Source organism: Ranitomeya variabilis, chromosome 5, assembly GCF_051348905.1.
Source record: "Ranitomeya variabilis isolate aRanVar5 chromosome 5, aRanVar5.hap1, whole genome shotgun sequence".
Taxonomy (NCBI): domain Eukaryota; kingdom Metazoa; phylum Chordata; class Amphibia; order Anura; family Dendrobatidae; genus Ranitomeya; species Ranitomeya variabilis.
In genome coordinates, this window is record NC_135236.1 from 408993962 (window position 1) to 409016071 (window position 22110).

General features: G+C 45.3%; 1 protein-coding gene across 2 annotated transcripts in view; it reads right to left on the reverse strand.

Annotated features, from left to right (window-relative positions):
- The window catches only part of TMEM117 (transmembrane protein 117), a 606553-nt gene that overhangs the window by 491784 nt on the left and 92659 nt on the right, over positions 1-22110 (reverse strand). The window lies entirely within an intron of this gene.

Consider the following 22110-nt stretch of genomic DNA (forward strand, 5'->3'; position numbering starts at 1 on the left):
GGACCCTGCAGCGCCACATCTGCCACCCACGGTAAGTTACAGAAAAATCAGACTAGTGAAGGGATAGAAGGAAATATTGAGCGCAATAGGATCTTATCTAGGTATAAAGAGATAAATTCCAATCAAGTTTACTCACCAGATCCAGCCCTTACAAAGGCTTATAGAAACTTAAGCTGCTACAGATCCATCAGTCTCCCCGTGACCACACCAAAGATAAAAAAAATGGGATATAGGTATATATAGGTATGCATATTTCATGTGTTATCCTTATGAAGGAGCCGTGGTGCTCCGATACGCTTTGAAATAAAGCCACTTTTCATTGGATTACTCAATTGGACTTCTAATTTTATGAGCGGCGCAGAGAAGAATCCATCTCTATATCCCAGAAAAATCAGACTAAGACGCGCTACCATTTTATTTTTAAAAAAATTTGGTGTTCATCTTATGGTCTTGCATCTTATAGTAGGTGAAATAAGATATTTCTCTCGGAAAAATATTGCAATTACACATGTTTATTTCCTTTGTGTGTTGGAACAACACAAATAAAACTGAGAAAAAAGGCAAATCGGACATCATTAGGGTAAGTTCACCCAGGGCGTTTTTGCTGCGTTTTTTTTCAGCAGCAAAACCTGATCATCTTGGCAGGAAAGAAGCTGAGCCAAAAACGTAGGTTTAGGTGCGTTTTTTGCCATGTTTTTTGGTGCATTTTTTTCATGCTTTTTTTTTTATCTTTGTGCATGCCAATAAAGTTGAGTGCACACGGAGAAAAACAACTACTTCCTGTAGATAGATGGAATGAATAGATAGAATAGATAGATTGATAGAATTAATAGATATAATAGATAGATTGATAGAATAGATAGATAGAATAGATACATTACCTGCGGTATCCTCTTCCCTGGCATTTTCGCACAGTGCAGAGGTTACCTCAGGTCAGGCTGTGAGGGAGCGCAGGCTCGGTGACGTCACCGCTAGTTACTGAGCCTGCGCCCGCTCTGTCTCCTTCATTCCTCAGTAGCTTACAGCCGGGAGCAGCGCTCCCGGTTGTTAGCTTTATCTCCCAGATACTGTATTTTTATTACAGAAGATTCATGGCTTCACTTTGGAATGGCAGAACAATAAAAAGATTGTCAGAACTGTGTCGTGTTTTATTTCATTAAAAGACTTTTTTCTGCATGTGTGTGACTTTTTTCTGGGGGCTGGGATGCAGCCCCCAGCTGTGAGTTTTGTCTGGTTGGTTATCAAAATTAGGGGGGAACCCACGCTGTTTTTTTTTTTAAACTATTTATTTATAGCGCACGAGCGGCAGATGAAAACTCCCATTCGCCGCTCCTGCTGTCACAGTAATTAGCGTTAGCAGGTCTCAGATGATGGGAGCAGTAGTCCCATCAGCTGACACCAGTGATCGGAGGTGAGTTCAAGCCTCCGATCACAGCTGATCGCTCCTGCTGTCTTCTGACAGTATGGGAGCCGCGGCTCTCTGACTATGGCCGGGGTCACACTAGACCGTAATACGGACGAGTGCTATGCGATAAAAAATCGCATAGCACTCGGCCCAATGTTAATCTATGGTGCAGCTCCCATCATCCGATATTTTCTCCACCGTATTTCGGATCCGAGGGAACTCGCAGCAGGCTGCGATTGTCAGCGTATCTCGGCCGAGACTCGCCAATGCAAGTCTATGGGTGCGAGAAAAAATCGGATTACACACGGACCATGCGTGTGCATTGCGAGAAATACGCAGCGGTGTTCTATAGAAAAGCCGGTAATTCAATTGCCGGCTTTGCATTTCTCCTTCACAAACCCGACAGGATATGAGACATGGTTTTCATACAGTAAACCATCTCATATCCCCTTTTTTTTGCATATTCCACACTACTAATGTTAGTAGTGTGTATGTGCAAAATTTGGCCACTGTAGCTGCTCAAATAAAGGGTTAAATGGCGGAAAAAATTGGCGTGGGCTCCCGCGCAATTTTCTCCGCCAGAGCGGTAAAGCCAGTGACTGAGGGCAGATATTAATAGCCAGGAGAGGGTCCATGGTTATTGGCCCCCCCGTGGCTAAAAACATCTGCCCCCAGCCACCCCAGAAAAGGCACATCTGGAAGATGCGCCTATTCTGGCACTTGGCCACTCTCTTCCCACTCCCTGTAGCGGTGGGATATGGGGTAATGAAGGGTTAATGCCACCTTGCTATTGTAAGGTGACATTAAGCCAGATTAATAATGGAGAGGCGTCAATTATGACACCTATCCATTATTAATCCAATTGTTTGAAAGGGTTAAAAAACACACACACACATGATTAAAAAGTATTTTAATGAAATAAACACAGCGGTTGTTTTAATATTTTATTGCTCTCTCATTCCATTTTCAGACCCTCGCTTGGCAAAACAATAAACACACAATATACATACCCTCTCTGATGAACTGTCACGTCCCACGAAGTAATCCATCTGAAGGGGTTAACTAATATTACAGGCAGAGCTGCGATAATCCACTCGCTCGTGCCTGTAATCCCCGGGTGCTGAAAGGAAAGCAGTGATGTGTACTTACATTCAGTCGCGGTGATGCGCCCCTGCTGGATGTTCTCATGAACTGCAGCCTGGGAACTTTTCCCCAGGCTCCAGGTCATATGAGGACATCCACCAGGGGGCGCATCACTGCGACTGAAGGAAATGTAGGTCAATGACCTATAGTTACCTTCAGTCGCGGTGATGCGCCCCCTGGTGGATGTCCTCATATGACCTGGAGCGTGGGAAAAAGTTCCCAGGCTGCAGTTCATGAGAACATCCAGCAGGGGCGCATCACCGCGACTGAATGTAAGTATAGATCACTGCTTTCCTTTCAGCACCCGGGGATTACAGGCACGAGCGAGTGGATTATCGCAGCTCTGCCTGTAATATTAGTTAACCCCTTCAGATGGATTACTTCGTGGGACGTGACAGTTCATCAGAGAGGGTATGTATATTGTGTGTTTATTGTTTTGCCAAGCGAGGGTCTGAAAATGGAATGAGAGAGCAATAAAATATTAAAACAACCGCTGTGTTTATTTCATTAAAATACTTTTTAATCATGTGTGTGTGTGTTTTTTAACCCTTTCAAACAATTGGATTAATAATGGATAGGTGACATAATTGACGCCTCTCCATTATTAATCTGGCTTAATGTCACCTTACAATAGCAAGGTGGCATTAACCCTTCATTACCCCATATCCCACCGCTACGCGGGAGTGGGAAGAGAGTGGCCAAGTGCCAGAATAGGCGCATCTTCCAGATGTGCCTTTTCTGGGGTGGCTGGGGGCAGATGTTTTTAGCCACGGGGGGCCAATAACCATGGACCCTCTCCTGGCTATTAATATCTGCCCTCAGTCACTGGCTTTACCACTCTGGCGGAGAAAATTGCGCGGGAGCCCACGCCAATTTTTTCCGCCATTTAACCCTTTATTTGAGCAGCTACAGCGGCCAAATTTTGCACATACACACTACTAACATTAGTAGTGTGGAATATGCAAAAAAAAAGGGAATATGAGATGGTTTACTGTATGAAAACCATGTCTCATATCCTGTCGGGTTTGTGAAGGAGAAATGCAAAGCCGGCAATTGAATTACCGGCTTTTCACAGATATCGCGCTGAATGAAATATAAATACAGAATATATATATATGTGTCTCAATGACATATATATATATATATATATATATATATATATATATATATATATATATATATATATATATATATACTGTATATATGTTTTCCCGAACATTTGAGCACATAAATCCATTAGATGTCGGTTTTGCAAGCTTGCGAGAAAATCTCGGCATACGGATGCCATACGGATGTCACACGGATGTCACACGGATCATTTGATGTGAGGAAATTGCATCCTCGCACTGCACACGGATCACTGTTTTTGAAACATTTGTGCGATTCTCGGCCGTGAAAAACAGACCGTTTTTTTATACGTTAAGTGTGTCCCCGGCCTAACAGGGAGGATCTCCCCGCCGATCAGAAGCGGTGTTTGCCGCGCTGTTGTGCATATGACAGCGTGTCAAACACTGTAATGTCGGACCCCCCATTGAAGTGAATGTGGTTCACTCTGCTGGATGACAGGCTGCATGGACGCATCATGCACCCTGCCATCTAGAGGTAGCAAAGCAGAGTGTGACATCACATCCGTCTCTCCTTGACTTTTCTGAAGCAAATACGCTGCAAGAAATATCAACCTTGCGTTTTTGCAGCGTTTTTTCACCACCCATTCAAGTCAATGGGTGGAAAATGCTGGAAAAACACTGAAAGAAGTGACATGCCCTATGTCAAAAAAACACTGCAAAGCACAAAATACTGATCACACAAAAACCCAATGTGTGTGCATGAGATTTCGGAAATCTCATAGGCTTTACTTGTACTGTAAAAAGCAGCTGAAAATTAGCATAAAAAACGCAGCAAAAACGCCCTGTGTGAACTTATCCTTAGGCACAAAACCCCCAAAATGCGCTGGACACAATTGTTGCCACCTTTCCAAAATTGTAGTTAACCCCTTCACCCCCAAGGGTGGTTTGCACGTTAATGACCAGGCCAATTTTTACAATTCTGACCACTGTCCCTTTATGAGGTTATAACTCTGGAACGCTTCAACGGATCTTGGCGATTCTGACATTGTTTTCTCGTGACATATTGTACTTCATGATAGTGGTAAAATTTCTTCGATATAACTTGCGTTTATTTGTTAAAAAAACGGATATTTGGTGAAAATTTTGAAAATTTTGCAATTTTCCAACTTTGAATTTTTATGCCCTTAAATCACAGACATATGTCATGCAAAATACTTAATAAGTAACATTTCCCACATGTCTACTTTACATCAGCACAATTTTGGAACCAAATTTTTTTTTTGTTATTGAGTTATAAGGGTTCAAAATTGACCAGCAATTTCTCATTTTTACAACACCATTTTTTTTCAGGGACCACATCTCATTTGAAGTCATTTTGAGGGGTCTATATGACAGAAAATACCCAAGTGTGACACCATTCTAAAAACTGCACCCCTCAAGGTGCTCAAAACCACATTCAAGAAATTTATTAACCCTTCAGGTGTTTCACAGGAATTTTTGGAATGTTTGAAAAAAAGTTAAATGTTCATTTTTATTTACACAAAATTTATTTCAGCTCCAATTTGTTTTATTTTACCAAGGGTAACAGGAGAAAATGGACCCCAAAAGTTGTTGTACAATTTGTCCTGAGTACGCTAATACCCCATATGTGGGGCTAAACCACTGTTTGGGCGCATGGCAGAGCTCGGAAGGAAAGGAGCGCCATTTGACTTTTCAATGCAAAATTGACTGGAATTGACATGGGACGCCATGTTGCGTTTGGAGAGCCCCTGATGTGCCTAAACATTGAAACCCCCCACAACTGACACCATTTTGGAAAGTAGACCCCCTAAGGAACTTATCTAGATGTGTGGTGAGCACTTTGACCCAACAAGTGCTTCACAGAAGTTTATAACGCAGAGCCGTAAAAATAAAAAATCATATTTTTCCACAAAAATGATCTTTTCGCCCCCATTTTTTTATTTTCCCAAGGGTAAGAGAAGAAATTAGACCACAAAAGTTGTTGTGCAATTTGTCCTGAGTACAACGATACCCCATATGTGGGTGTAAACCATTGTTTGGGTGCAGGGCAGAGCTCGGAAGGGAAGGAGCGCCATTTGACTTTTCAATGCAAAATTGACTGGAATTGAGATGGGACGCCATGTTGCGTTTGGAGAGCCCCTGATGTGCCGAAACATTGAAACCCCCCACAAGTGACACCATTTTGGAAAGTAGACCCCTTAAGGAACTTATCTAGATGTGTTTTGAGAGCTTTGAACCCCCAAGTGTTTCACTACAGTTTATAACGCAGAGCCGTGAAAATAAAAATTCCTCTTTTTTCACAGAAATGATTTTTTAGCTCCCAGCTTTGTATTTTTACAATTGTAACATAATAAATTGGACCCCAAAAGTTGTTGTCCAATTTGTCCTGAGTACGCTGATACCCCATATGTGGGGGGGAAGCACTGTTTGGGCGCATGACAGAGCTCGGAAGGGAAGGAGCGCCATTTGGAATGCAGACTTAAATGGATTGGTCTGCAGGCGTCACGTTGCATTTGCAGAGCTCCTGATGTACCCAAACAGTAGAAACTCCCCACAAGTGACCCCAAATTGGAAACTAGACCTCCCAAGGAACTTATCTAGATATGTTGTGAGAACTTTGAACCCCCAAGTGTTTCACTACAGTTTATAACGCAGAGCCGTGAAAATAAAAATTATTTTTTTTTTCACAAAAATGATTTTTTAGCCCCCAGTTTTGTATTTTCACAAGGGTAACAGGATAAATTGGACCCCAAAAGATGTTGTCCAATTTGTCCTGAGTACGCCGATACCCCATATGTGGGGTAAACCCCTGTTTGGGTACACGGGAGAGCTCTGAAGGGAAGGAGCACTGTTTTACTTTTTCAACGCAGAATTGTCTGGAATTGAGATCGGATGCCATGTCCCGTTTGGAGAGCCCCTGATGTGCCTAAACAGTGGAAACCCCCCAATTATAACTGAAACCCTAATCCAAACACACCCCTTACCCTAATCCCAACGGTAACCCTAACCACACCCCTAACCCTGACACACCCCTAACCCTAATCCTAACCCTATTCCCAACCGTAAATGTAATCCAAACCCTAACCCTAACTTTAGCCCCAACCCTAACTGTAGCCTTAACCCTAGCCCTAACCCTAGCCCTAACCCTAGCCCTAACCCTAACCCTAGCAATAACCCTAACCCTAGCCCTAACTCTAGCAATAACCCTAACCCTAGCCCTAACCCTAGCAATAACCCTAGCCCTAGCAATAACCCTAGCCCTAACCCTAGCAATAACCCTAGCAATAACCCTAGCCCTAACCCTAGCAATAACCCTAACCCTAACCCTAACCCTAGCCCTAACCCTAACCCTAGCCCTAACCCTAATGGGAAAATGGAAATACACCGGATTACGTACCGGTAATGCTCTTTTATAGAGCCACGACAGCACCCACTTGAGAGAGGGGATCCGCCCCTAGGAACAGGAAACCCTATGGAGAGATAAAAGGGGCGGTCCCCCTCGCTCCCACAGTTGGGTTACAGAGATTGCGAGGAACCGCCCACCAGATTTAGTAGGCAATTTGATTTCATCATTTATCATTAGTTAACTTAGTATGGCTAACTACAAGAACCAAAAAACACCCTTAATCGTGCTTTTATAAAAATAACTTAATAGGGTGGGAAGTAAAGGGGTGCTGTCGTGGCTCTATAAAAGAGCATTACCGGTACGTAATCCGGTGTTTTCTCTTCGCCACGACAGCACCCACTTGAGAGACTTTCAGAGATAGTCATTTGGGAGGGATCACAGTGTTAAGAACTGATCTACCAAAGGACAGGTCAGATGAAAAAGACAAATCCAATCTATAGTGATTATAGAATGTAGTAGGAGAAGCCCAGGTTGCGGCCTTACATATCAGTTCTATTGGAACTTCCGCTCGCTCGGCCCAGGATGATGCTATCGCCCGAGTGGAATGTGCTTTTACAGTCTCAGGCGGGTTCTCCCCCTTGGATGAATAGGCCAGACATATTGCATCCCGAATCCACCGAGATAAGGTACCCTTCGTGATTCCATCTCCTTTCCTATGGCCCTGGAAGGAAATAAAGAGAGCCCTGCTCTTCCTCCAGGCGCTAGTTCTGTCTAAATAGGCTAATATGGCTCTCCTCACATCTAATGTGTGGTATTTTTGTTCTTCCTGATTCGTAGGGTTATCATAGAAGGAGGGAAGAAAAATTTCTTGTGACCTATGGAATTTAGTACATACTTTGGGCAAGTAGGAAGGGTCTGTTTTTAGGACAATTCTATCTGGAAAAATAGACATAAATGGTGGATCTATCGATAATGCCTGTATGTCGCTTACTCTTCTGGCTGATACCAAAGCAACAACAAGAGCTGTCTTGATGGAGACATGTTTTATGTGAGCTGAATGTAGTGGCTCAAAGGGGTGGTCTGTTAGAGCTTCGAGGACCAAATTAACATCTCAAGGTGGTACATGGGGAATTTGGACTGTCTCTGACCTTTGGCAAGCTGCGATAAACCTAGCTACCCACCTGTCACCTGCAATATCGTGACCATATAAAGCACCAAGCGCAGAAATATGTACTTTTAAGGTACTGACTGCCAGACCTAAATCGCGCCCTTTTTGAAGAAATTCTAGGACCATAGGGATATGAATTTCGTTTGATAGTGCTGTTGGGTAGAGGTTTAAAAAATTTTTCCACACTCTCACATAAATGGATGTGGTGGATTTTTTCCTACTTAGTAGCAGAGTGTCAATTACTTTGTTAGAAAATCCTCTCATTTTTAGCAGCTGCCTCTCAAATGCCAGGCTGTCAACCGCAGTCCCTTCACCTGAGGGTGGTTGAAGGGGCCTTGATAGAGAAGATCCTGATCCTCCGGAAGGATCCATGGGTCTGAGATTGACATGGCTCTCAGCCAGGAAAACCATGGCCTCTTGGGCCAAAATGGAGCTATTAAGATCACATGAGCTCTGTCTTCCCTTATCTTTCTGATCACTGTTGGAAGAAGTATTAGAGGGGGAAAGGCATATGCTTTCTGGAATGTCCATGGGACTTGCAGAGCATCGAAGATATCTGGATTGTCGGATCGGAACAATGAAGCGAACCTTTTGACTTGTCTGTTTCGTCTCGTCGCAAAGAGGTCTATCTCGGGAGTGCCCCATTTTTTGACTATCATTAAAAAGATACGTCGGCTGAGAACCCACTCTCCTTGGCGGAGAGTGTGGCGGCTGAGGAAATCCGCTTTTGGATTGTCGACTCCTCTCACGTGTAGTGCAGACAAGGATAGGAGGTGCTCCTCTGCTATGGATAGAATGTCGGCGGCTATAGACATGAGAGCTTCTGATCTTGTTCCCCCTTGGTGATTTAAGTATGCCACTGCAGTCATGTTGTCTGAAAGGATTCTTGTATGCTTTCCGTGTAGCTGTGGAAGAAATTTACATATGGCATGATAGATAGCCTTCAGTTCTTTTTTATTAGAAGAATCGTTCGATTCTTCAAGAGACCACAGACCTTGAACTATTTGATCTCCTAAGTGTGCTCCCCAACCACTAGGACTGGCATCGGTAAAGATTGTTCTTGAAGGTTCAACCACCCAGGGAACCCCACTGGTGAAATGACTCTGATCTAACCACCAGGTAAGAGAATTTAACACGTCTGTTGGTAAAGATAACCGACTATCTAATTGGCCCTGTAACCTCTCTTCTTCTTGTAGAATTTTATACTGTAATTTTCTACTATGGTATTGAGCCCATGGGACAGCCGGGATACATGATGTGAAGGAACCAAGAAGAGACATCCCTTCTCTTAGGGAGATTAGGGGGTTATTAATCACCGAATGTACTTTGTTTATAATCGTTATCTGTTTAGAGTCGGGAAGAAAGCATCTCTGATTAGTAGAATCTAGAATAAGTCCCAGGAATGTTTGACGAGTTGTGGGGGATAATCTGGATTTTTCCCAGTTTACTAACCACCCCAATTCCTGCAGGGACGAAATTGTATGAAGTACTCGCTGATGGCATTGGGAAAAGGAGTTACCCACTATCAAAAGGTCATCTAAATATGGTATTACAAGTGTGTCTTTTAATCTCAAATATGACATTACTTCCGACATTAATTTTGTGAAGACTCTCGGGGCTATCGACAGTCCAAAGGGCATTGCTGTATACTGATAATGCCTTACTTGACCTCCCATCATAACTGCCACCCAAAGATATTGCTGATGTTCGATGAAGATTGGTAGATGATAATACGCATCTTTAAGGTCAAGCACTGCCATAAAGCAATGGGGAAAAAGAAGCTTAACCCCTTCCCGACCCATGACGCCTATGCGGCGTCATGGAATGATCGCTGTTGTGAAATTGGATTTTGGGCTCCCCCGGTGGCCACTGGTGGAATTGAACTTGTGTGCATCATCCCCTCTGTTCACCTGTTCCCATCAGGATGTGGGAGTCGCTATTTAACCTTGCTCCTCTGTCACTTCCAGGCCGGTCAACATTGTAATCAGAAGCCTTTCTGTGCATGTTCCTGCTACCAGACAACTTCCAGCTAAGTCGGACTTTTGTCCTTGTTTGTTTTTTGCATTTTGTTCCAGTTCACAGCTGCAGTTTCGTTTCTGTGTCTGGAAAGCTCTTGTGATCTGAAATTGCCACTCTGATGTTATGAGTTAATACTAGAGTCTTAAAGTAATTTCAGGATGGTGTATTGATAGGGTTTTCAGCTGACCATGAAAGTACCCTTTCTGTCTTCCTGCTATCTAGTAAGCGGACCTCGATTTTGCTAAACCTATTTTCATACTACGTTTGTCATTTTCATCTTAAATCACCGCCAATATATGTGGGGGCCTCTGTCTGCCTTTCGGGGAAATTTCTCTAGAGGTGAGCCAGGACTATATTTTCCTCTGCCAGGATTAGTTAGTCCTCCGGCCGGCGCTGGGCGTCTAGGGATAAAACGCAGGCTACGCTACCCGGCTACTGTTAGTTGTGCGGCAGGTTTAGTTCATGGTCAGTTTAAGTTTCCATCCTTCCAAGAGCTAGTTCCTATGTATGCTGGGCTATGTTCTCTTGCCATTGAGAACCATAACAGTTTGACCGGCCCACAAAGGGTTAAATTAATTGGCAGAGAAAGGAGAGAAAAAAGAAGTCTGCTGAAAATTTTTTTTTTTTTTTTTTTTCCTTCAGTTCTGAGTGTGCTTTCAATTGAATCACTTGCAAGTCTGCCTATATTGCAGCCTTCCTCTCTCTCTCTCCTTCTAATCCTGGAATGGCTCTGTGTTCACCTGTTTAAAATGGATATTCAGAGTTTAGCTGCAGGTTTGAATAATCTCACCACGAAAGTTCAAAATTTACAAGATTTTGTTGTTCATGTTCCTATATCTGAACCTAGAATTCCTTTGCCTGAATTTTTCTCGGGGAATAGATCTTGCTTTCAAAATTTCAAAAATAATTGCAAGTTGTTTTTGTCCCTGAAACCTCGCTCTGCTGGAGATCCTGCTCAGCAGGTCAGGATTGTGATTTCCTTGCTCCGGGGCGACCCTCAAGATTGGGCTTTTGCATTGGCTCCAGGGGATCCTACGTTGCTCAATGTGGATGCGTTTTTTCTGGCCTTGGGGTTGCTTTATGAGGAACCTCATTTAGAGCTTCAGGCGGAAAAAGCCTTGATGTCCCTATCTCAGGGGCAAGATGAAGTTGAAATATACTGCCAAAAATTCCGTAAATGGTCTGTGCTTACTCAGTGGAATGAGTGCGCCCTGGCGGCGAATTTCAGAGAGGGTCTCTCTGATGCCGTTAAGGATGTTATGGTGGGGTTCCCTGTGCCTGCGGGTCTGAATGAGTTCATGACAATGGCTATCCAGATCGATAGACGTCTGCGGGAGCGCAAACCTGTGCACCATTTGGCGGTGTCTACTGAGAAGACGCCAGAGAATATGCAATGTGATAGAATTCTGTCCAGAAGCGAACGGCAGAATTTTAGACGAAAAAATGGGTTGTGCTTTTATTGTGGTGATTCAACTCATGTTATATCAGCATGCTCTAAGCGTACTAAGAAGCTTGATAAGTCAGTTTCAATTGGCACTTTTCAGTCTATGTTTATTCTATCTGTGACCCTGATTTGTTCTTTATCATCTATTACCGCGGATGCCTATGTCGACTCTGGCGCCGCTTTGAGTCTTATGGATTGGTCCTTTGCCAAACGCTGTGGGTATGATTTAGAGCCTCTTGAAACTCCTATACCTCTGAAGGGGATTGACTCCACCCCATTGGCTAGTAATAAACCACAATACTGGACACAAGTAACTATGCGAATTAATCCGGATCATCAGGAGATTATTCGCTTTCTTGTGCTGTATAATCTACATGATGTGTTGGTGCTTGGATTGCCATGGCTGCAATCTCATAACCCAGTCCTCGACTGGAACGCTATGTCTGTGTTAAGCTGGGGATGTAAGGGGATGCATGGGGACGTACCTTTGGTTTCCATTTCGTCATCTATTCCCTCTGAGATTCCTGAATTCTTGTCTGACTATCGTGACGTTTTTGAAGAACCTAAGCTTGGTTCATTACCTCCGCACCGGGAGTGCGATTGTGCCATAGATTTGATTCCGGGTAGTAAATACCCTAAGGGTCGTTTATTTAATCTGTCTGTGCCTGAACATGCTGCTATGCGAGAATATATAAAGGAGTCCTTGGAAAAGGGACATATTCGTCCTTCGTCATCTCCCTTAGGAGCCGGTTTTTTCTTTGTGTCTAAGAAAGATGGCTCTTTGAGGCCGTGTATTGATTATCGGCTTTTGAATAAAATCACGGTTAAATATCAATATCCGTTGCCACTGCTGACTGATTTGTTTGCTCGCATAAAGGGGGCCAAGTGGTTCTCTAAGATAGATCTCCGTGGGGCGTATAATTTGGTGCGAATTAAGCAGGGGGATGAGTGGAAAACCGCATTTAATACGCCCGAGGGCCACTTTGAGTATTTGGTGATGCCTTTTGGCCTTTCAAATGCCCCTTCAGTCTTTCAGTCCTTTATGCATGACATTTTCCGTGATTATTTGGATAAATTTATGATCGTGTATCTGGATAATATTCTGATTTTTTCGGATGACTGGGACTCTCATGTCCAGCAGGTCAGGAGGGTTTTTCAGGTTTTGCGGTCTAATTCCTTGTGTGTGAAGGGTTCTAAGTGCGTTTTTGGGGTTCAAAAGATTTCCTTCTTGGGATACATTTTTTCCCCCTCTTCCATCGAGATGGATCCTGTCAAGGTTCGGGCTATTTGTGATTGGACGCAACCCTCTTCTCTTAAGAGTCTTCAGAAATTTTTGGGCTTTGCTAACTTTTATCGTCGATTTATTGCTGGTTTTTCTGATGTTGTTAAACCATTGACTGATTTGACTAAGAAGGGTGCTGATGTTGCTGATTGGTCCCCTGCTGCTGTGGAGGCCTTTCGGGAGCTTAAGCGCCGCTTTTCTTCCGCCCCTGTGTTGCGTCAGCCTGATGTTGCTCTTCCTTTTCAGGTTGAGGTCGACGCTTCTGAAATCGGAGCTGGGGCGGTTTTGTCGCAAAGAAGTTCCGACTGCTCCGTGATGAAACCTTGTGCTTTTTTTTCTCGTAAATTTTCGCCCGCCGAGCGGAATTATGATATTGGGAATCGGGAGCTTTTGGCCATGAAGTGGGCTTTTGAGGAGTGGCGTCATTGGCTTGAGGGGGCTAGACATCAGGTGGTGGTATTGACCGACCACAAAAATTTAATTTATCTTGAGTCCGCCAGACGCCTGAATCCTAGACAGGCGCGCTGGTCGTTGTTTTTCTCTCGGTTTAATTTTGTGGTGTCATACCTACCGGGTTCTAAGAATGTTAAGGCGGATGCCCTTTCTAGGAGTTTTGAGCCTGACTCCCCTGGTAATTCTGAACCTACAGGTATCCTTAAGGATGGAGTGATATTGTCTGCCGTTTCTCCAGACCTGCGGCGGGCCTTGCAGGATTTTCAGGCGGATAGACCTGATCGTTGCCCACCTGGTAGACTGTTTGTTCCTGATGATTGGACCAGTAAAGTCATTTCTGAGGTTCATTCTTCTGCGTTGGCAGGTCATCCTGGAATCTTTGGTACCAGGGATTTGGTGGCAAGGTCCTTCTGGTGGCCTTCCCTGTCACGAGATGTACGAGGCTTTGTGCAGTCTTGTGACGTTTGTGCTCGGGCCAAGCCTTGTTGTTCTCGGGCTAGTGGATTGTTGTTGCCCTTGCCTATCCCGAAGAGGCCTTGGACGCACATCTCGATGGATTTTATTTAGGATCTTCCTGTTTCTCAGAAGATGTCTGTCATCTGGGTGGTGTGTGACCGTTTCTCTAAGATGGTCCATTTGGTTCCCCTGCCTAAGTTGCCTTCTTCTTCCGAGTTGGTTCCTCTGTTTTTTCAAAATGTGGTTCGTTTGCATGGTATTCCGGAGAATATCGTTTCTGACAGAGGAACCCAATTCGTGTCTAGATTTTGGCGGGCATTCTGTGCTAGGATGGGCATAGATTTGTCTTTCTCGTCTGCTTTCCATCCTCAGACTAATGGCCAGACCGAGCGGACGAATCAGACCTTGGAGACATATTTGAGGTGTTTTGTGTCTGCAGATCAGGATGATTGGGTTGCTTTTTTGCCTTTAGCGGAGTTTGCCCTCAATAATCGGGCCAGCTCTGCCACCTTGGTGTCTCCTTTTTTCTGTAATTCGGGGTTTCATCCTCGATTTTCCTCCGGTCAGGTGGAATCTTCGGATTGTCCTGGAGTGGATGCTGTGGTGGAGAGGTTGCATCAGATTTGGGGGCAGGTGGTGGACAATTTGAAGTTGTCCCAGGAGAAGACTCAGCTTTTTGCCAACCGCCGGCGTCGGGTTGGTCCTCGGCTTTGTGTCGGGGACTTGGTGTGGTTGTCTTCTCGTTTTGTCCCTATGAGGGTTTCTTCTCCTAAGTTTAAGCCTCGGTTCATCGGCCCGTACAAGATATTGGAGATTCTTAACCCTGTGTCCTTCCGTTTGGACCTCCCTGCATCTTTTTCTATTCATAATGTTTTTCATCGGTCATTGTTGCGCAGGTATGAGGTACCGGTTGTGCCTTCCGTTGAGCCTCCTGCTCCGGTGTTGGTTGAGGGCGAGTTGGAGTACGTTGTGGAAAAAATCTTGGACTCCCGTGTTTCCAGACGGAAACTCCAGTATCTGGTCAAATGGAAGGGATACGGTCAGGAGGATAATTCTTGGGTGACTGCCTCTGATGTTCATGCCTCCGATCTGGTCCGTGCCTTTCATAGGGCTCATCCTGATCGCCCTGGTGGTTCTGGTGAGGGTTCGGTGCCCCCTCCTTGAGGGGGGGGTACTGTTGTGAAATTGGATTTTGGGCTCCCCCGGTGGCCACTGGTGGAATTGAACTTGTGTGCATCATCCCCTCTGTTCACCTGTTCCCATCAGGATGTGGGAGTCGCTATTTAACCTTGCTCCTCTGTCACTTCCAGGCCGGTCAACATTGTAATCAGAAGCCTTTCTGTGCATGTTCCTGCTACCAGACAACTTCCAGCTAAGTCGGACTTTTGTCCTTGTTTGTTTTTTGCATTTTGTTCCAGTTCACAGCTGCAGTTTCGTTTCTGTGTCTGGAAAGCTCTTGTGATCTGAAATTGCCACTCTGATGTTATGAGTTAATACTAGAGTCTTAAAGTAATTTCAGGATGGTGTATTGATAGGGTTTTCAGCTGACCATGAAAGTACCCTTTCTGTCTTCCTGCTATCTAGTAAGCGGACCTCGATTTTGCTAAACCTATTTTCATACTACGTTTGTCATTTTCATCTTAAATCACCGCCAATATATGTGGGGGCCTCTGTCTGCCTTTCGGGGAAATTTCTCTAGAGGTGAGCCAGGACTATATTTTCCTCTGCCAGGATTAGTTAGTCCTCCGGCCGGCGCTGGGCGTCTAGGGATAAAACGCAGGCTACGCTACCCGGCTACTGTTAGTTGTGCGGCAGGTTTAGTTCATGGTCAGTTTAAGTTTCCATCCTTCCAAGAGCTAGTTCCTATGTATGCTGGGCTATGTTCTCTTGCCATTGAGAACCATAACAGATCGCATCCCTGCAGATCGGGTGAAAGGGTTAATTCCTATTTTACCCGATCTGCAGGGAGAGGGGGAGTTGTACTTCAGCCTAGGGGGGGTGGCTTTGCCCCCACGTGGCTACGATCGCTCTGATTGGCTGTTGAAAGTGCAACAGCCAATCAGAGCAATTTGCAATATTTCACCTATGAAAATGGTGAAATATTGCAATCCAGCCATGGCCGATGCTGCAATAGCATCTGCCATGGCTGGAAATCATGTTCTGGCCCCCCCCACCGCCCCCGATCTCCTCCCCAGTCCTCCGTTCTGTCCGGTACCCCCCTCCGTCCCCCTGTTCGCTCCCCCGTGCTCCTGTCCGCTCCCCCGTGCTCCTGTCCGCTCCCCCATCCTCCGATCCCCCCGTGCTCCGATCCACCCCCCCACCACCCCCTCATACTTACCGATCCTCCCGTAGTCGGTCCGTCTTCTCCCTGGGCGCCGCCATCTTCCAAGATGGCGGGCGCATGCTCAGTGCGCCCGCCGAATCTGCAGGCTGGCAGATTCGTTACAGGTACATTTTGATCGCTGTGGTAGGTTCTACCACAGCGATCAAAATAAAAAAATAATAAATAACCCCCCCCCCTTTATCACCCCCATAGGTAGGGACAATAATAAAATAAAGAATTTTTTTTTTTTTTTCCACTAGGGTTAGGGTTAGAACTAGGGTTAGAACTAGGGGTAGGGATAGGGGTAGGGTTAGGGTTACGGGTAGGGTTAGGGTTAGGGTTATGGCATGTGCGCACAGAGCGGATCGGCCGCGGATCCGCAGCGGATCGGCCGCGGATCGGCCGCGGATCCGCAGCAGATCGGCCGCGGATCCGCAGCGGATCCGCAGCGGATCGGCAGCGGATCCGCAGCGGATCGGCAGCGGATCGGCCGCGGATCGGCCGCGGATCGGCAGCGGATCGGCCGCGAATCCGCAGCGGATCGGCCGCGGATCGGCCGCGGATCGGCAGCGGATCGGCCGCGGATCGGCAGCGGATCGGCCGCGGATCGGCAGCGGATCGGCCGCGGATCGGCAGCGGATCGGCCGCGGATCCGCAGCGGATTGGCCGCGGATCCGCAGCGGATTGGCAGCGGATTGGCCGCGGATCCGCAGTGGATTGGCCGCTGCGAATTCGAAGCAGTTTTCCATCAGGTTTACAGTACCATGTACACCTAAGGAAAACCAAATCCGCTGTGCCCATGGTGCGGAAAATTCCGTGCAGAAACGCTGCATTGTATTTTCCGCAGCATGTCAATTCTTTGTGCGGATTCCGCAGCGTTTTACACCTGTTCCTCAATAGGAATCCGCAGGTGAAATCCGCACAAAAAAACACTGGAAATCTGCTGTAAATCCGCAGGCAAAACGCAGTGCCTTTTACCTGCAGATTTTTCAAAAATCGTGCGGAAAAATCTCACACGAATCCGCAACATGGGCACATAGCCTTAGGGTTAGGGTTGGAATTAGAGTTAGGGTTGGAATTAGGGCTAGGGTTTGAAATAGGGTTAAGATTAGGTTTGTGGTTAGGGTTACGGATAGGGTTAGGGGTGTGTTGGGGTTACAGTTGTGGTTAGGGTTGGGATTAGGGTTACGGTTGGGATTAGGGTTAGGATTAGGGTTGGAATTAGGGTTACGGTTGTGTTGCGGTTAGGGTTGTGGTTAGGGGTGTGTTGGGGTTAGGGTTGTGATTAGGGTTATGGCTACAGTTGGGATTAGGATTAGGGGTGTGTTGGGGTTAGTGTTGAAGTTAGAATTGAGGGGTTTCCACTGTTTAGGCACATCAGGGGTCTCCAAACGCAACATGGCGCCACCATTGATTCCAGCCAATCTTGAGTTCAAAAAGTCAAATGGTGCTCCCGCCCTTCCAAGCCCCGACGTGCGCCCAAACAGTGGTTTACCCCCACATTTGGGGTACCAGCGTACTCAGGACAAACTGGGCAACAACTGTTGGGGTCCAATTTCTCCTGTTACCCTTGCAAAAATAAAAAATTACTTGCTAAAACATAATTTTTGAGGAAAGAACAATTATTTTTTATTTTCACGGCTCTGCGTTATAAACTTCTGTGAAGCACTTGGGGGTTGAAAGTGCTCACCACACATCTAGATAAGTTCCTTGGGGGGTCTAGTTTCCAAAATGGGGTTACTTGTGGGGGGTTTCTACTGTTTAGGCACATCAGGGGCTCTGCAAATGCAATGTGACGCCCGCAGACCATTCCATCAAAGTCTGCATTTCAAATGTCACTACTTCCCTTCCGAGCCCTGACGTGTGCCCAAACAGTGGTTTACCCCCACATATGGGGTATCAGCGTACTCACAACAAACTGGGCAACAAATATTGGGGTCCAAATTCTCCTGTTACCCTTGTGAAAATAAAAAATTGCTTGCTAAAACATATTTTTTGAGGAAAGAAAAATGATTTTTTATTTTCACGGCTCTGCGTTGTAAACTTCTGTGAAGCACTTGGGGGTTGAACGTGCTCACCACACATCTAGATAAGTTCCTTGGGGGGGTCTAGTTTCCAAAATGGGGTCACTTGTGGGGGGTTTCTACTGTTTAGGCATATCAGGGGCTCTGCAAATGTAACATGATGCCCGCAGACCATTCCATCAAAGTCTGCATTCCAAAACGTCACTACTTCCCTTCCGAACCCCGGCATGTGCCCAAACAGTGGTTTACCCCCACATATGGGATATCAGCGTACTCAGGAGAAACTGGACAACAACTTTTGGGGTCCAATTTCTCCTGTTACTCTTGCAAAAATAAAAAATTCTGGGCTAAAAAAATATTTTTGAGGAAAGGAAACACATTTATTATTTTCACGGCTCTGCGTTATAAACTTCTGTGAAGCACTTGGGGGTTCAAAGTGCTCACCACACATCTAGATAAGTTCCCTTGGGGGTCTAGTTTCCAAAATGGAGTCACTTGTGGGGAGCTCCTACTGGTTAGGCACATCAGGGACTCTGCAAACGCAACCTGATGCCCGCAGAGCATTCCATCAAAGTCTGCATTTCAAAACGTCACTACTTCCCTTCCGAACCCCGACGTGTGCCAAAACAGTGGTTTACCCCCACATATGGGGTATCATCGTACTCAGGAGAAACTGGACAACAACTTTTGGGGTCCAATTTCTCCTATTACCCTTGGGAAAATAAAAAATTGTGGGCTAAAAAATCATTTTTGAGAAAAGAAAAATTATTTTTTATTTTCATGGCTCTGCGTTATAAACTTCTGTGAAGCACTTGGGGGTTCAAAGTGCTCACCACACATCTAGATTAGTTCCTTGGGAGGTCTAGTTTCCAAAATGGGGTCACTTGTGCGGGAGCTCCAATGTTTAGGCACACAGGGGCTCTCCAAACGCGACATGGTGTCCGCTAATGATTGGAGCTAATTTTCCATTCAAAAAGCCAAATGGCGTGCCTTCCCTTCCGAGCCCTGCCGTGCGCCCAAACAGTGGTTTACCCCCACATATGGGGTATCATCGTACTCAGGACAAACTGGACAACAACATTTGGGGTCCAATTTCTCCTATTACCCTTGGGAAAATAAAAAATTCTGGGCTAAAAATCATTTTTGAGGAAAGAAAAATTATTTTTTTATTTTCACGGCTCTGCGTTATAAAGTTCTGTGAAGCACCTGGGGGTTATAAGTGCTCACTATGCATCTAGATAAGTTCCTTGGGGGGTCTAGTTTCCAAAATGGGGTCACTTGTAGGGGAGCTCCAATGTTTAGGCACACAGGGGCTCTCCAAACGCGACATGGTGTCCGCTAACGATTGGAGCTAATTTTCCATTCAAAAAGTCAAATGGCACGCCTCCCCTTCCGAGCCTTGCCGTTCACCCAAACAGTTCACCGTACTCAGGAGAAACTGGACAACAACTTTTGGGGTCCAATTTCTCCTGTTACCCTTGCAAAAATAAAAAATTCTGGGCTAAAAAAATATTTTTGAGGAAAGGAAACACATTTATTATTTTCACGGCTCTGCGTTATAAACTTCTGCGAAGCACTTGGGGGTTCAAAGTGCTCACCACACATCTAGATTAGTTCCTTGGGAGGTCTAGTTTCCAAAATGGGGTCACTTGTTAGGGAGCTCCAATGTTTAGGCACACAGGGGCTCTCCAAACGCGACATGGTGTTCGCTAACGATTGGAGCTAATTTTCCATTCAAAAAGTCAAATGGCACGCCTCCCCTTCCGAGCCTTGCCGTGCACCCAAACAGTGGTTTACCCCCACATATGAGGTATCGGCATACTCAGGAGAAATTGCCCAACAAATTTTAGGATCCATTTTATCCTGTTGCCCATGTGAAAATGAAAGAATTGAGGCTAAAAGAAATTTTGTGTGAAAAAAAAGTACTTTTTCATTTTTACGGATCAATTTGTGAAGCACCTGGGGGTTTAAAGTGCTCACTATGCTTCTAGATAAGTTCCTTGGGGGGTCTAGTTTCCAAAATGTGGTCACTTGTGGGGGAGCTCCAATGTTTAGGCACACGGGGGCTCTCCAAACGTGACATGGTGTCCGCTAAAGATTGGAGCCAATTTTTCATTCAAAAAGTCAAATGGCGCTCCTTCCCTTCCGAGCCTTACCATGTGCCCAAACAGTAGTTTACCCCCACATGTGAGGTATTGGTGTACTCAGGAGAAATTGCCCAACAAAATTTAGGATCCATTTTATCCTGTTGCCCATGTGAAAATGAAAAAATTGAGGCTAAAATAATTTTTTTGTGAAAAAAAGTACTTTTTCATTTTTACGGATCAATTTGTGAAGCACCTGGGGGTTTAAAGTGCTCACTATGCTTCTAGATAAGTTCCTTAGGGGGTCTAGTTTCCAAAATGTGGTCACTTGTGGGGGAGCTCCAATGTTTAGGCACACGGGGGCTCTCCAAACGCGACATGGTGTCCGCTAAAGATTGGAGCCAATTTTTCATTCAAAAAGTCAAATGGCGCTCCTTCCCTTCCGAGCCCTGCCGTGCGCCCAAACAGTGGTTTACCCCCACATATGAGGTATCACCGTACTCAGGACAAATTGGACAACAACGTTCGTGGTCCAGTTTCTCCTTTTACCCTTGGGAAAATAAAAAATTGTTGCTAAAAGATCATTTTTGTGACTAAAAAGTTAAATGTTCATTTTTTACTTCCATGTTGTTTCTGCTGCTGTGAAGCACCAGAAGGGTTAATAAACTTCTTGAATGTGGTTTTGAGCACCTTGAGGGGTGCAGTTTTTAGAATGGTGTCACTTTTGGGTATTTTCAGCCATATAGAACCCTCAAACTGACTTCAAATGTGAGGTGGTCCCTAAAAAAAATGGTTTTGTAAATTTTGTTGTAAAAATGAGAAATCACTGGTCAAATTTTAACCCTTATAACTAGTGTTGAGCATTCCGATACCGCAAGTATCGGGTATCGGCCGATACTTGCGGTATCGAAATTCCGATACCGGGATTCCGATACTTGGCGCGTATCGGATACCGGAATCGGAAGTTCCATGATTCAAAATTCAGAAATTCAGCCAATGAGAAAGATTCCAAGTGTGGGCACATCCTGTTTAGCATGGAGGGCATGAAACTACTGGCAAGGCTGTGATTGGCTGCTTAAATGATGTCATGATGCAGTTTAAAAGTCGCTGGCGCCATTTTGCGATCACTCTGCTGTGAATTCAGTTAGTGACAGGACGCTGTTTGCTGACTGAGGGACAGTTTAGAGATAGCGATTTGCTTCTTTGTGCTTTCCAAAGGCTAATTTAGCAACCGCTGTGTTCACCTACTAATCACCTTCCTTTTGCCTTGTAGCGCTGTTTTCACAGCGATCTGCAAGGTCTTTCTGTGTGTGTGTGTGAGTGCAGCCCACTCTCTAGTCTGAGTGCAGCCACATAGGCCATCCATAGCTGGTTGTATTCAGTTCAGGGAGGGTGGTTCATTGCCTCATACTGTCCTTTTTTTTTTTTTTTTTTGAAGTAGTGCAGGCTGCTGCACATTTTTTCCTAAAATTCCTATTAGTGTCTTTCCACCCGTCTCCAGCTAATTTGTGGAAAAACACTACATAGGATAAAGTAGAGGAGGGTTTTTGGGCCTTGCAGCGCCGTTTACGGCTGTCTGCACGGTCTCCGTGTGACTGCAGCTCGCCCTGTAGTCTGTGAGCAGCCGTAGCTTGGTTGTCTCCAGCTCAGGGTTGTTCACTGCGTCATACCGCCAAATCAATTTTCATTTTGTTTTCAAGTAGTGTAGTCTGCTGCTAATTAATTTAAAAAAATCCTATTAGTGTCTTTCCACCCGTCTCCAGCTAATTTGTGGAAAAACACTACATAGGATAAAGTAGAGGAGGGTTTTTGGGCCTTGCAGCGCCGTTTACGGCTGTCTGCACGGTCTCCGTGTGACTGCAGCTCGCCCTGTAG